This window comes from Apis laboriosa, unplaced genomic scaffold (genome assembly GCF_014066325.1).
Source record: "Apis laboriosa isolate Shangri-la unplaced genomic scaffold, ASM1406632v1 scaffold42_cov153, whole genome shotgun sequence".
Lineage (NCBI taxonomy): Eukaryota > Metazoa > Arthropoda > Insecta > Hymenoptera > Apidae > Apis > Apis laboriosa.
Window position 1 is genome coordinate 14,550 of NW_025223257.1, and position 15,927 is coordinate 30,476.

Below are 15,927 nucleotides of genomic sequence, written 5' to 3' on the forward strand. Positions count from 1 at the left end.
GTTTCATCCCTTTGCTTGATAATCCAATCGTTTTAACGGGGTTGTTCGTCCTTATCGACACCTTCCATCGAAATATCCATTCGGCAATCTCGGTAAAAGAATCGTATGGTTTTTTTTTTCTTTCTTTCTTTCTTTCTTTCTTTCTTTCTTTTCTTTTTTTTTTTCTTTCTTTTGCGTTTTCATCACAATTTCATTCACCACACTGGAATTCTGATTTGTATTTCATTGTTGTTGTTGTATCCACGAAACTTTTTACTCGCTTTTCGTATGGTAGAAGAGGATTAATTTACGCGGAGTTGCTATTGTTTCAAACTTAAAATAACCCACATCGAAGCATGCAGGTGTCTTTTTTCTTTTTTTTTTTTTCTTTCTTCTCCGTTCTCTCTCTATATATATATACGCCAACGGACGAGAGTCGATGGTGTAATGTGGGTGGTGGATCGGGTAGGTGCGCGCGCCCTTATTCGACTCTTTTGTCTAGGCGTCCATTCTCTGGCACATTATCAGGCCTATTGTCCCTCACATTGTTACCCCTACCCCGCCGTCTCATTGTTTTGCAATTTCCCCCACTTAACCGATACGACCGCCCCACCAACATCCCTTTCTCTTCATCCCGTTCTCCTTCCCGTTCTCTACCACCTAAACCACCCTCTATTCCTTCGCTTTCGTTTGCTCCATTGCACCGATCCTTTCTTCTATCTCATATTCCTTCGTCCTCGCGTTTCCTCGTTTCGTACGTTTCTCGTTCTCGTTCGAAAACGGTTCACGTTCGTTCCTTCTCGAAATATCGTTTGAATACGCGATAATGAGAAATAGAAGAATCCCGCTCGTACGAGAGATGGAGAGAGAAAGAGAAAGAGAGAGATTAAAATCGGGACGATTTTCGCGATTAACGCTTACGCGCATAGACGATACGCTAATTCGAAATATTTTAAACGCTTTGGAGGACGCGTTGTCCTTCGTTAATTTATTAATTTTGTACGCATGGTATGATACGGGGATAGGAAGGGGGAGAGGGTGATAAAGCGTAGGACCACCGTCTACTCCGAATGGAAACGAAAGAGATGTGTGAGGGGGTGGAAAAAAAAAAAAGAACGCGGCGACCGGTGGTTCGCGCGGTAATTCCTCGACGCCAGCGGTGAAGGGAAAGTTTCGAAACGAGAATTTCAGTCACCGCAGCAAGCAGAAAGGACGGATGCCTGGAAAACAATAATTAGGAACGCCCGGTGCGCGAATCCGTACAACGTTCAGTTGAGAATATATTTCCGAGCTTTCAGCTCACTCCCTCACCCTCTGTGTCTTTCTCCGCTGCGCCACTCACCCCTCCGCTGGAAGCCCTTGGAACTCCGTAAAATAGACAAAAGCTCCGCTGCCGAACAATTCGTCTATTCTACTGCGCGGTTACGAGCGAACGAGCTTGAGCGTATAACATATTCGCATGGACTCTCTCTCTCTCTCTCTCTCTCTCTCTCTCTCTCTCTCTCTCTCTCTCTCTCTCNCTCTCTCTCTCTCTCTCTCTCTCTTTCCCCCGTATCCCCTCTACTTTGCCACCCCCTTTTCCACCCCTTTTATCCAACACCAACCCAACGTCCTCCTGCTTCTCCTCCTCGATCCCTTTTACCCGGCGATCGTCCTTCATCCTGTGCGTGTGACCGACGACACTGGCATCCATACACGTCCCGCTGCACCTGTGTATACCTTTTCATCCCACCACCCTATTCTGTCAGTGCAGTTTCCAACTTTTAACAGGTTCCTCTGTCGGCAAACGTGGCTATTTGCGTCCTCCTACCTACCTACCTACCTACCTACCCACCTACCAACCTCCCGTTGATTCCATCCAGTCTTTTAGATTAGCCGATTTCACCCTCCCTCGCTTACTTGGACTATTCGATTTTCCCGTCTATTTTATTTTATTTTTCCATTTTCTCCTTCCCTCCCCCCTTTCATTATTCTCCCTTTAAATTTATATCTATCGGTCTTATCTATCCTTTCGTAAATTTCGTTTCAATTTTAAACCGTTTTAATTTTGAATCAGGCCGGAAAATGGTTGTTTGAAGGGATAGACGAGAGTCGTAGAGACACAGAGAGAAGTTCGTTCGCGCGAACTTTCTCTCGGATCGGTGAGAGGGTGGCATTGTACGGCCGGAAACGAGGGAAAAAATTCAAATTATTCCGGCACGCATTTAGGCTTTTTCTGCGGGGAACGACAACGCCGGTTAAATTTGCATCGGCAGCTTATTCAGCGTCGTGAAATCTGGAAATCTCGAGCAGCAACCGCGTGCAAGCTTTCCGCGAGAGGACTCGCATTGTACGAGTCGCATAGAATTCGCGTACTGAATGCACTCTCTCTCTCTCTCTCTTTATGTTATTTCCTTCTCCGTTTTTCTTGCTCCCTCTTGCTGCCACCTTTTCTCCCCTTCCTCTCCTTCTTTCTCCTCTCTTTTCTCTTCTCGTTGGGAGTCACTTTTTATTACGGCCTATAATACGCAATATATCCCGACTCGGGCGCGGGCGGAAGATTAATAAGACTGACGCGAGGTATCGACATTCGAATAGAAGGAAGCGTATCGGGCATTTGGCTGGTATTTTCGTGACGCGTATCACGACGCCTCGTTTGTCACATTACGAGCCATCGACTTTTCCCCTCCGGCGGCACGCCGCAGACGCGCGTGCTACCGTGTGCAACGGAATTATGCAGCCCGATGCATAATTCCGTCGATGCTTTCGCGACCGCCGCGCTCTACCACTGATTCGTTGGCGCGGTTCAACCGTGGCCGCAATCGCTCTCGACGTGCACACCGATCAGTGTGTCGCGCGCGTCCTCGTTATCTTCTCGAAGACCGCGCTACCGAAGATGTTCTCCCCTGCCTTGAGGAGAACATTTTCGTACTTTTCGCGAAACTCGATTTTCCATCTCGAAACGAATGGAATCGCGCGAAACGTGAGCTTCTTTCTCATCGCGTCATCGTGTTATTCTCGTTGGATCGAAACGCTACGTAGGCATCCATCGAGCCTGTCTGCTCGAACCATCGGGACACCGTAGCCGGGAGCGAGTATCGATGCGTCGCCGGATACCTGTTCCGCTCGTACCTGTTCCATTCTCGTGTTTTGCCTCGGTAGAGTCTCTCTCCGGTGGAACTCGGTTTCAGGAAGTTGGCAATGCAATTTCAATGAATGAATACCTCCGTCGAACGGCAGAATTCTGATCTAGGGGTCTAAATACGCGATCTTTCGCGACGTATTCGTTGGATGGAAGCGGATGGTGGACCTTGGGGAAATAATCATCAAAGTTTCTGGTCGAATATCCGGGATTAAAAGGGAAGTTGGTAAAGGTTTGAACGGCGTTTCCGTTCGGGAGGTCGGTGTCATCGAATCGATCGTCAAATTCGACAAAGGTGGCAAGAGGGTAACAAGGAAAGGGTGGATTTCGGGGGTGGTGGTTATGGTAGTGGTCTGGTAACAATAGGTCGTAGTGGTGGTGGTGGTGGTCGCCACAATGCCGGGTTGCCTGACTTCTTTGCGTGTCAAATGACTGAAAAGCCGTGGGGAGTGCACGGGCGGGGGTTGTGGGTGGACGAGGCGGATGGGGGTTGCAGGGCGGGTACACGGTGGTATGAAAGGCGTGCTTTGTTTGGAAACAATGCCGATACTCGGCTACATCCTCATCTCCATTCTTCGCCTTGACGCAGCGCCGCTCCGAAAAGGGTTGCCTTTATTCATCCCTGATTAAAGTTATAGGTTATTTTCGCTCTGTTTCGCGGGGAAATACTTTCGAAAATTTTTCACCGCGCTCCCTCGCATCTCTGTCAACCGGTTTCGAATCGGATCGAACCTAAAATGCATCGAATCTATCCCTTCTCATTGGAAAAATAATCGAGCGATAAAAATCGTGCGTCGCTTCTCCCACCTAAATATTCTTAGACTTCGATTTTAAACATTTCCTCTTTTGGCTCAATCTCTTTTGGATCCATTCGATCCATCGTTTCCTTTTTACACGCTCAATTAACACCGGTTGTGAGACATTCGAATGTCGCGTACTCTTCGAATTCGATCGATCCCAATCTCTCCTCGACGCTCCAACACCTGTCACTCGCATTCGTACGAAATATTGAAATTCAAATCATCACGGCTCTCCCCGTCGCGGCGCATTTTTACACGTTATCGCGCATCGATTATCGAACGGCGGCGTGATTTCGAGAGACGAGGACGACGAGATGGAGTAAAAAGTGGTGGTGGTGGTGGTGGCTTTAACGGACGAGTCGTGACAAACGCATCTAATTCGCCGGGACAGTTGCACGTCTGTCGGACTTGGTCTGTCGGAAATTCTCCGCCAATCCTCCCCCCGTTCCGTTTTCTGGTTTCAAAGGAAGAAGAGTAAGCCCGGTCCTGGTGGAAACCCGGGAGAGGAGACATCGGCGAAGGAAAGCTCATAACAAACTATTGAAAAGGCAACGAATGAAAAATCAATGGGCGGGTGGGCACGGGCCAGACCGGTCCGTGGGATGGGATATATACGCGGAAGGGAAAGCTACAGGGTGGAAGTTGGGGGTGGTTTGGTGAATGGAATATTATTGGGGCATCCTTTCACGCGGACTCCACGGAAGCTAGAAGACCTCATCTGGCGAGCTGTATGGATGCTGTGTTCGCCCCGGCAATGCCGCCTATTGAACCGTTGCTTATATATGTACGTATTTACACACGTTCGTAAATACATATATATATATATATATACACACGCACACGTGCGCGCTCACCTACTCCTCGTGCTCGCGAGCTTGTTGCACACATCCTCCTGTGCGTTACACTAACACCTCTTCCTATTTTCGTGTTGGGCTGCCGCTTTCGTGTGTTTACACGTACGAAATATCTATAAATGCGCGTAGCCCCCCGTGACTGGGTGTGTGGGTGTAGTAGGTTCTTACATTTCATGATTTATCACGCAGCTTTCAACGGGCCTCAAAGCGTCCTGAAAGCGCGCAGATTGATAAAAGAAATAATAGAGGACGCGAAATAGAGGGACTCGATCTGATACGAGGAAAGAGTGCGAGGGTGGTTCGCTGGGAGCGAGACAGATGGATCGAGGATGAGAAAGGAAGGGAAAAAGAGATAGAGATTCCAAGCGGAGCGATGAAACGACCACGACGACGACGACGACGACGAGGACGAGGACGATGAGGGATGGAGAAGGAAAGGAGGGAGAAAGAGGAGGGGATGTCGAACGCCGTTTCTGTGGAACAGGGGTGGTGGATCCTTTCGATACGTTTCACCATCCTGCATCCCTCCACCCTTTTTCCTACTCGATTGCGTGTCTTTATACTCAACTGGCACGCGTGCCTCTCCTCGTTCTTCGCCCCCTCTATCGTTGCAACGTATATCTCTAAACCGTACGCTCTTTTTGCACTCTTGTTTCGTGAATCGTTCGTCGCGATATAACTTGGTGATAGAAGAAAAAAGAAACGAAAAGGAAAAGAAAGATCGGAACGAACACGATCAACGACGTTCGATCCCGTCCCATCTGTTTTTCCACGTGACAAAGTTAATCGTTTCGAAAGGAGGAGGCGCGTTTGCCTTAAGGTGCGCGTGCGGCGAGAAGTGTGGCGGCGTATGAAGACTGAAGGGGATAAAGGGAGTGCGTGGGTGGCGGAGAAACGAAAGGCGCGGACGGTTGGAAAGCCGGAAAGTTGCAAATGGGATGAAAGGGGACGGCAGCTCGAGCGAGAGATAGAGAGGGAAGAGGGGAAAGACAAAAGGGGTGGTAGAGAACTGTGAATCCCGTGGCAGCATTGTCACTCCATTCGCCGGGGTTGCAAAGCCGGGGCGGTTCCGATGCCACCACTTCCACTGCTTTTACCACCACCACCATCGAGCACCGCGGTGCCGCGCTCGCTTCAACCCCGCGAGCTAACCTTGTTTTACTGCCGTCTTCCGGATTGTCTGCCGAATCGACCGAACCAGTTAATTACTCGTTAATGCACCGCGTCCCGATATTATTATTTTCGGACCCGACTCGTTAAGCTTATCGTCAAAGGGGGTTACTCGTTCGCGCTCGAATCCTCCCCTAATTCTTTTCGACGAGAGATTTAAAAGTCGATGCGCTTTACGCGTTCGTTTCACGTATTTTCACGTGAGCGTGTCTCGTATCGAAGTTCAGGATGATATAATAATAAAAAAAAAAAAAGATCAAAAGTATCGTCAAAAGGATGATGTCCCCCTGAAAGGGGTGACTTTTCCGTTCTTCTATTATCGAATCGTCAACCCTTCGTCGGGATCGTTGAAGCTCTCCTATGGAAGGGACCAATTCGAACCAGCGATTTATCATTATCTCGATAACCCGGAGGAAGATAAGACGGTTGACGCCCGCGAGTGTTATATTCGTGTAGGGTGGGCTGTATGATTTACCGTTTCCTGGGCGCATCTGCTCGCTTAATTAACGTTTCTCCGATGCCATTCCGTAGATAGGTATCAACAGCCGCAGTCGTTGGCGCGAGCGGGGCCCACGTTGAAAGATGTAGCTTGGAAATGTCAGCAGTCGATGTAATTGTGTTTCGTGACGTGCTTTATTGCCGAGCGATAAAATTTACCGACGGGGATTCCTTCCCACTTTCCCTCCCATTCCCTCCCTCCAACCTTCATTTGATTTATACATATATATATATATATATATACCAGTTTTATTTAATCAGTCAGCCTTGCAGCGTGTTTCGATTTATATTTTTTAACTGGACGCATACGAAAAAAAAAAAAACAAAAAATAAAAAAGAGATAAAATATAAATAAAGGCAGAAATATCCTCCCTTCTGACAACTCTAAACGGGCCAGCATTCAAACCCTGTAATTGTTGTCGATAAATCGTGTAGCTTTTTTTCTCTTTTTTTTTTTTATTTCTCGTTTTTCGGTTCTGCGTATACAAAAAAAAAAAAGAAAAAAAGAAAAAAAGAAAAAAAAACAATCCGTTGGATAGTTCACGATCAATGAAACGCGATCTTTTTGGCCCGTGTGCATCCCGAATTCACCCCGACGATACTGTTTACACCTCTTTCTCTCTCTCTTTCTCTCTCTCCCCCTCCTCCCTGTGCCAATACGCGTGGATGCGCGTAAAGTGAAAACTTCTCGAAATAATGGGCGCCTGACCTCATTTTTCAATGGCTCGTGTATCGACTCGTGGTGCACGTGGTTTAGGGTGATTACACGCAGGCTAGCATATTGCGCGATCGTAGGGGTGGATCTACTGGAGCCGCGTATGGGGGCGTGGTGTCGATTCGATGGTGCGTGCCGAGATTCACCCTCCGTCGTCGATCCCCTTCTTCCTCCCCACCTTCCATCCTTCCTAGATCGTTTTTCCAAGATGTTCCGCTCTTCTCGAAGATCTGTTATCGACGGCATTCGTTATCATCGTTACGAATAAACGCGAATAGATTATCCCTCGCGAATAGATACGCTCTCGTACGAAGGAAATGCAACGTAACGAAAGTGAAGACGTCATCTGGACCAACTCGCGTCAACTGCGCGATAACGGTGTCTGATCCTCGTAGAATTTTCGGCCGTATCTCTTTACCTCTCATTGAGATCGGTATGGAAATGCTGCGCCCGTAGTTAGCTATTATACGTTTATTAAGTCGGTGAGATTGTCTTCGATTCCTGAAGAAAAAGAGAGAGAGAGAGAAAGGAAAGGAGTGCTGGAGGAAAGGAGGGGAAAAAGAAGAAGAAGGTGGTACTGGAGAGGGAGGATGAGTCGGGAGGTGGTTGGCGAGGGTTGAATGGTTTAGAAGCAGGGGGTGTATTGTACCGAGCATTGTCTGCCCCATTGTGTGACATCACGGCCCGATAACTGCCGATAAGACCGCGGCAATGCTCAGCTTGTGTGCACGTGTACGTGCGGCCATTTGTGTGTTTGGCCGCGAGAGAGGGAGGGGAAGAGGAAGGGAGAAACAGAGAGAGAAAGAGAAAGGAAAAGAGAGAGAGAGAAGGGGTAGGGGAGAAAGAAAGAGAAGAGGCAAATACGAAAGAAATATAATGTAGTAGAGGCTATAGACCGTAGTCGCCCCGGGAGAGAGGATGGCTGATGGAGGTCGAGTGACTTTGCGGGCTACTCCGCCCCTTTATTCTTCCGATTCCTCGTTCCTCTTCCGCGGATCGAAATCGCATGCCGTTTCTAAACGCTCGTCCTTTGTACCTCTCCACGTCCCTGACGATAGAACGCGAGCCTTGAACTCCCAAGCATTCACCCATACTTCCCGCTTCCCAATTATTAGAAAGTGGATTCGGACGCGATTACGTGTGCCAGTTCAGGCTCGCGATTGCGATTTCCCTTCGCTCGTCCAAGGAGCTCGTAAAGTTTTTTTTCTCCAACTCGAGTCGAAGATCTTCTTCGACATTGGAAAGATATTTTCTCGCTGATTTATCAAGGCTCGATTTTATCCGTTCTTCGAGACGAACAAATAGCTTGATCGTGAAACTTAGCGCAACTGACTTGGCGCGAAACGCGTTCTAAAAGGGCGAGGCAGCAGGCCTCTGCCCCGTCGTCCCCACCAAATTCCCGGCAATTTCTACAACTTTGCTGTTTAACTCCTCCGGTCTCATTAGGACGTGATTTCTGTTCCAGGTGGAATCTCGGAGGCCCGTGGCGCGGTAAGTGGCACTTTCGCCCTTTTCATTCCAGACAGAGCCGCGGGTGAGTAATCGTTTAAACCTGTGCGCGCCACGATTCGTTGGCATTAACGTTGGAGAAAAAGGGGGAGAGGGAGAAAGAGAGAGTGAGAAAAAGGAAAGAGAAAGAGTGTCATTGAGAAGGAAGCACCCCCCGGTCCACCCACCCCTACGCGTGCACCCCTCCTCCTCTTCTCGCTTATATCGAGCCAACACAGAAGCGCGCATTGATGCTCGGTCGCGTGGCTACCGGCCGAATATGAATAACAATCAGAAACTATAACCCCTCCCTCGCGATCCATATAACGCCCGTAATATATGTATACGATGCCCTTTACGAGCACGGGCATTTTTATGTTAATCAGCCAATCGGAGGGAGGGACTGGCCAACTGGCTCCACCGATTTTCCCTTCCTTTCGTATCCCTCCCTCTCTATTGTAAATAGAAATCGTCGCACGAATTTGTTCCACGGCGGAGGAAAAAGAAAAGAGAAACGTAACGAAGAAGAATCTCTCGCGAGGGTGCACGCGTGGATTAAGCTGGTGGACGTAGAATAGAACGATCGACCCGAAATGTAATGGATTCTTTCTCCCCCTCCAAGGGGAACTTTTTTCGCGTTATAATACGGATAGATCTGAAATCTGTCGTGACAAATATATATATATAAGGAATCTGGATTTATTAGCTCGCTATCGATTATTTGTTTCCGCAGAGTTAGTTAGGACGTATTGTTAAAATATTCGTACAATTTTTGGCGCACGATTCGACGGATCTTCCTCAAAATTTCCTTTTCAAAGTTCACGTACACGCGTTACATTCGTTCCAGTTTTCCCGATTTCCTTGCAGCGACGCGATCCTTCTTCTTTCCGCGCCGCGTCTTAGTTGCGCGATTTTCGGTCGGTTTCAATGGCCAACGATTCGAATATTCGAAACTTGGCCAGCTTCTTGTTGTTGGAGCCGGTCCATTCACGCGGATTTCTTCATTGGCGTCTAGTATATATATATGTATATATGTATATGTATATACGAAAACGTTGAGCCGCTGTTAGACGCGAAATAGAGAGAAGCGGACGCCGCGGCGCGCGCGCTAACCACCGCTCCGCTTATTGTACAACGATTTGTACGGATTTCAGTTCTTTTGGTGTGTGGGCGCGTGTGCACGCAACGCGCCCGCCTCGAATCGCCCCGTCTTGAGAGCGCGTTCTATGCCCTCCCGCGGGAGGAACAGAAGAGTGAGAAGGAGAGGAACGTGTAAATACAGAGACAGTGGGCAGGAGCGAGACGCGGATAGACGAGGAGAGGAGTAAGAGAATCGCGAGGAGGAGCAAGATAGAGAGGGAGGAAGAGAGGAGAGCGAGAGAAAGAAGATCGTGGCTGGCCGTTTTGTGCGCGCCGCGCAAAAGATGCCTTTGAATCCTTAATTCCCTTTGAAACTCTCATTCTGGGAGCAAAATGGCGAGAACGAACCGTATTCTTCGGTTGAATGACGTATTGAGCGAGTTTTGTATGCCGTTGCGTCCGCGTGTGGCTCATCCAGAGCCTATGCCTGCTTATACGTAATACGTTCGCTCTTTTCTCTTCCTACGTTTCTTGCTGCGAAGAAGAGAGGGCCCGCAGCATTGCTCTTTTTCTTCCCTCCCTTCCTCTTTTTTTCCTTCCGATTTTTCTAACCTTCTTTCAACCTTATTCCTTCGTTACTCGCGTCACGCACACGTTCATACACGCCCGATCGCGAAATCCATCCTCGAGCTCGAGCGGAAACGTCTTATCTTGCTTTCTTTCGTCGGCGAAAATCGAATCGAATCGGAATTATTTAGATCCGTTACTCGGATTATTATTATTATTATTATTAGGTTGTATCATCCCTCGATTTGTCGTTTCGTCGATGATCGTCCTCCGTGTCCGCGTAATTATCTTCGTTACGTGGTGGTGAAAAGAAAGAGAACGTAGTAGTTGAGGAAAAGAAGAAGGGATGAGCGCGAGATACGAGAGTGACGGGAAGGGTGGGTGATCTTGCGGACTTAATCGGGCATCGGTGCTTTCCTTCGCGAACAATTGACGTCTGACTTTGACGTGCCCTCCGACACTTTCTCCAACTTCTCTCCTTCTTTCCCCGATCTTCTTTGTTCGATGGGAAAACGGTGGAACGCCAAGTCCGGGGGTGGAGACTTTCTTCGATCGATGGCCCATCATTTACTCAACGATCCTCGCGTCACTCTCTTTGTCAACCGTTTCCGCGAATTCGGAACTCTTTTTAATTAATGGCGAAAACGTGATTTTCCATCATTTCATCGGGGTATAGGGGTTTCCCTTTGCGCGGTTAAATCGGTTCGGTTCGCGTTTCTTCGATTCAAAGAAAATACTTTTCCAAGTTCGGCTTTGGAAAAAGTATTTTCGCGCAAGTATTTCTTAATTTCTCTCGAGAAGAAAATAAGTTGTCGTTTTTTTTGGCTTTAAACGGGTTTAAAGTTTTGGAAAAAGGCCCTTTTTTTTCTTTCTTCTCGTTACTTGCCGAAGAATAGGTTGGTCCATTCTTCAGTTTTTCACCGGTATCGCAAGGTTTTCGAACTTTGGAAATTCGAATTTCGAAGAAATCGTCGCCGATTCTTTGGAAGCTCGAGGAGGAGGCGTCACGGGACGACGAATTCGGCCGGGGTTGTTCCCTCGCCAAGAATTCCACATTATCGGCCGGGTTTCTCGCGGATACAATTTCCCAACACAATTTTCTTTTCAGTCGCCCGAACGAATCTAGCCTGGGGTGGATGGTGGGTGGCAAATGGCAAAGGGGGAGGGTGAGAAAGAGAAAGAGTTAGCTTTGATGGAGGGGGAGGCAGAGCAGCGCAGCCCATATTCGTGCATTGTGGCACGTTCCATCGCGTTCTCAACTGAACTGAACTCGACTCAACAGTGGAGGACACAATGGGCGGTATGAATAAGTATAACAGACAGACACCGGTACAGACAGACACAGGTAGCTCAGGCCGCAGTATGTGAATGAGGAACCCATTTGATAACACGCCTCCACAGCCACCCAGGTCCATTGTGTCGCTTCCTATTCAGCTGCTCTATGCCCTCTTCTCCTCCTATCCCCTCTTCGCCTCCTTCTGCACCCCCACTGCCTCCGCCTCCGCCTGCTCTTCCTCACCCCTTCATCCGCTATCTTCCCCCCTCCCTCCACCACTCGTTCGTCCCGATATCGCCACGGAAATCTTATCCTATCGGCCCTCTCCGTACCTTTGTACACGCGAAAAATCATGGGGGCATCCGTTGTTCCCTCCCCTCACCGAGCTTCCGTGGTTCGCAGGTGGTTTGTCACCTCGAATATTATTCCGGATCCATCCATCGTTCTATAGTCTTAATCTCTGTCGCGTTTAAAAATCTCATACTCGCGTTTCATAACTCGCGATACGATAAAACGATCGTAGTGGAGTCGTAGTACGTATCGTATCTCGATATCCACTTTTACCCGAAAAGAGAAGAAAACTTAAATAGGATTAGAAGAAAGAAATGTTGGAAAAGATAAGTTCGTAAGAATTTATCGTTACTTTTCGATCACGAGTTCGTCGTTCTATTTTTCACGTCGATTCCTTTGAGACGGGAAATCTCACGTCGTGCTGGAATCGATTGCTGGACGTTTCGGCTTAGACGACCGGACGATCAAGTCGGTCGCCGCAAAAACTTGGCAATGCACGAATCAATCGAACTAACGCGCGAACATGGCCTGGTTATCCGTGTACGCGTGTTCACGTTTCACGGTGAAAAGCGAAACAATTTCTATGCGATTTTCGCGACGAAAGCTGCGCGGATTTGGTCGATTAACGAGGATCTAAAAAAAAGCGTCGCGTCCACTGGGGAGGGAGAAGGGTGCGCGGATGAAATCGAGAAGCCAGAGTGCGATTCTACTCGGGTCGGGTCGAATATTTGTCCAAATTGTAATATTTAAGCGAAGTGGACAGATATTTTGGGGACGTTGAAAGCGAGTTTCCCAGCCGCATTCGTCGGTTTTCGAATCGATTTTCTAGTCAATGCCGGAGCGGACCAGCAACAATGCTCCGATTTTCGGGATCTCGCTAGCATAAATAGCAAATAGCGAAGGTCCTGTAGATGTGTGGTTCCCGTGGACCAACCAACGAACTATCCCGTCGCTCTCGCTCTCCCTCTCCCTCTCTTTCTCTCTCTCTCTTTCTCTCTCTCTCTCCGGCTCGCTTTCTGTACGTGTACGTTGTACACCGAGTACCGACAACAATGAGGCAGAGACAAAGGCCAGGTACAATGCTGATGTTGAACTCGACTGATTTCGACGATTTTTGGCCTTTGCATGTGCATCGCGCGTTACTCGACAATGATTCCCGCATACGTAATCATCGCTATGGGCAGGGAAGGCTGGTACACTCGCGAGGCAGTGGCTCTCACACGCGCCCTCTTTTTCCCTCCCTTCGTTTCCCAACCCAACCCAACCCGGGGTTGTCCCGTTTCCCGTACCGTCCGTCCGTCACACAAGGGACGCACGCTTTTCAATCCTCTCCTCTAACGCCGCGCTAATCTAACAATGACACCGCGCCATTCCGCGACTCCGCGAGCCGTTTATCGGTTTAAATACCAGCACAGACCGGATGATAATAATAATTGTGTAACCGATACCCGATTTATGCCCCTGCGATCAGCCCGTGTTCCTACCCGTGACTCATCCCCCTCCCCTCCACCTACGATCCATCTAATCAACGGCAGTTAATGCCGAAAGCGGCTCGGCCTATTTAAATGTTGAGATAATTATCGCCGCTTAATATTCGACCATAGTTTCGCCGTTTACCGAGCCATTAGTTCCATTGACGGGCCGAGTTTTGCCCTTTTCAACAGAATTTACCGGGATGGGATCGAGGGTAATAATAGCGATCTTCGATCTTGCAACGATCCGTCGACTTTCACCACCCCCTTCATCCCGTTCACGCCACTCTCGAGAAACGCGAAACGCGTGATATCCGCGTATAGCCACCGACCAACTCCTTGGCAAAATTGTTGGCGAGAACGGACGAAGGAAACTCGAGTATATCCAGACGCGATACTTGTTCCGTTGTGTTGTATCTACCATTGGAGGAGGACGGGTTTGGGTTAGCACGATTCTTTCGCGAGGCTTTTTCGCGAAGGGGGGCCGATCGATTGAGCACCCCTGACCGCACCTGAATAGATACATTGTGCCGGGGCAGCCTATTGACGGCCGATTGTTCCCTCAACAATAACAACAATATCTGAATAGTCGTCGTGCACATCTCTCGCGCGCGTTGCACGCACCCACGCACGCACTCGCGCACTCGTGCTATGCGTGCGCGCACATCCCCTTGCATCGCCCTCGCCACGCTCGCGTCGCGCATCCCTTCACACGCTCCCACGTTGCGTCTCTTTACACGATCGCGCATCGCATCGTGTATACGCGCACACGTACGATCCCATACGTGTTACGATAGAGGATCTCTCGCCGTTCCGAACGGACACGGTTAAACGGTTAACGGGCCTTTGTGCGCGCGCTCACGCGTCCCATCTTGGGGATCGAGGTTGGGGTGGGATCAGTTTTAATGATCGTTCGATGATTCGTTTCGATCTCTCGAAACGATTTCTCGAATAGAAACGATCGTTATGTAGACTCTATTGCTGGTGATTTCTATTCCAAGGATTCGCTTCGTTTTTTCAAAATTCTTTACGAGAAAGAATTACGAGAATACGGTGTCTGTTTCGAGTTCGTGTTCGAGATCATTTTAAAAGTATTATAACGAAATGTTCGAATCTATCTTTAATATTACATCTCTGATCGTAATTCTTATTATATTTTTCGTGGATTCGTCGAAAGTTGCGATGCGAGGGATACATGAACGTTTTTGTAAAGGATCGAGATTGGGATTTTTTCTTTTTTCTCTTAAAGATGTACGAGATTACGTCGATTTTTCTTTTCCCTTTTTTTTTTTTTTTTTAAATTGGAACTTCCCGCGTTTCGATTCGTTTGTAAAAATTGCGAATGGGAATACGGAAGAGGTAAAGATACATGGGGAATACATACGAGATAATGAATGAAAATCGTATGCTTAACGAGCATTAGTTAAATAATTGAGCGTAACGTGGCGTCGTTATAAAATATTGTTTATTACCTGCTTATAAACAATGGTCAGTAAAGACTCTAGTGAAATAGCTTCGGTACAATTACAATAATACTCTGTGAGCGCGCATTACATTTATCGTGAAAATGTATAAGCCAATTATAATTATAGCGCACTGGTCGATTGTTCGTAATATTATAATAGGTTGCTATGTCGTTCACAACACAAAGAGATGTGCTTAATGGAATGCTTATTAATAATTCTATCTGCGAAAAAAAGAAAAAAAAAGAAATATCACGGGTAGAATTTCCAACTTATTGATTATTAATCATGTTGCGATTGACTGGAAGATAGAAAAATTCTTTGCGCTTCGTATACAGCATCGATAAGGATATTTTTTTTATAAAAATCGTACAAACCTCCGTTAAACAATCCTTTTTCCTTTTTTAAACATTCCCCCATAAATCATCCCCTATAAATTTGACGTTCTTAATATTATTACAATTAATAATTCTTTCTTGCAACGTATTGGTATCACGTGTTTCCGTACGTTTTGTAAAAGAAAAAAGAGTAAAAAAAAAAAAAAAGAAATTAGCGAGAAAAAATCGTTCGCTTCTCTTAGAATCGCTCGATGAAAAATATTCTATAACTTAAAAACGTTGAACAGTGGAATTTTCCAGCCTAGTCGATCATTATGCTTATGCATAAATTGCATAGCTGTATGATCTGCCCTGTTCAACGTGTATACTTTACCTATATTTTATTTACAAAGATACGCGATATAGATCATCGCAGCCCGTTACCGGCTATAATTCCATATAATTCGACGAGGGTTCGATTGTCAGATACACAGGTTAGGTTACACAATTGTGATTAATATTGTGAAATAAAAATTGCCACAATTGTCTAGTACGAATAAAGCGTGAAACAAAAAAAAAAAAAAAAAAAAATGAATGCGTCAGCGAAGAATAAAAATATCGCAAAAATTTTTGAACAAATCTTCAAAACCGATTATGTATCTGACAATCAATCATTCGGTCAGTAACGGCACCAACGCGCGAAAAAAATATAGAAATATAAACTTTTTTTACATTTATAGGATTCTCTTTTCGAATACGTTGATTATTTATTTGCATAGAATTTTCGCGTTTTTTTTTTGGCGCCAAAAGATCAATGCTTTTCTCTTTTTTTTTTT

At 47.1% G+C, this 15,927-nt stretch overlaps 1 protein-coding gene across 14 annotated transcripts in view; it reads left to right on the forward strand.

Moving 5' to 3' along the window:
• LOC122716132 (transcription factor Sox-2) overlaps nt 1-15,927 on the forward strand; it is a 270,718-nt gene that overhangs the window by 11,852 nt on the left and 242,939 nt on the right. For 10 of the 14 annotated variants that reach the window (XR_006346957.1, XR_006346951.1, XR_006346950.1 and 7 more), the window contains exon 2: nt 8,603-8,628. The exons of 1 other annotated variant lie outside the window; for it this stretch is intronic. The gene's annotated coding sequence lies outside the window, so the exon portion shown is untranslated. Of the gene's footprint in view, nt 1-8,601; nt 8,672-15,927 lie in introns of those variants that run through there. 3 more of the 14 variants (XR_006346964.1, XR_006346961.1, XR_006346960.1) reach the window with 2 other exon arrangements.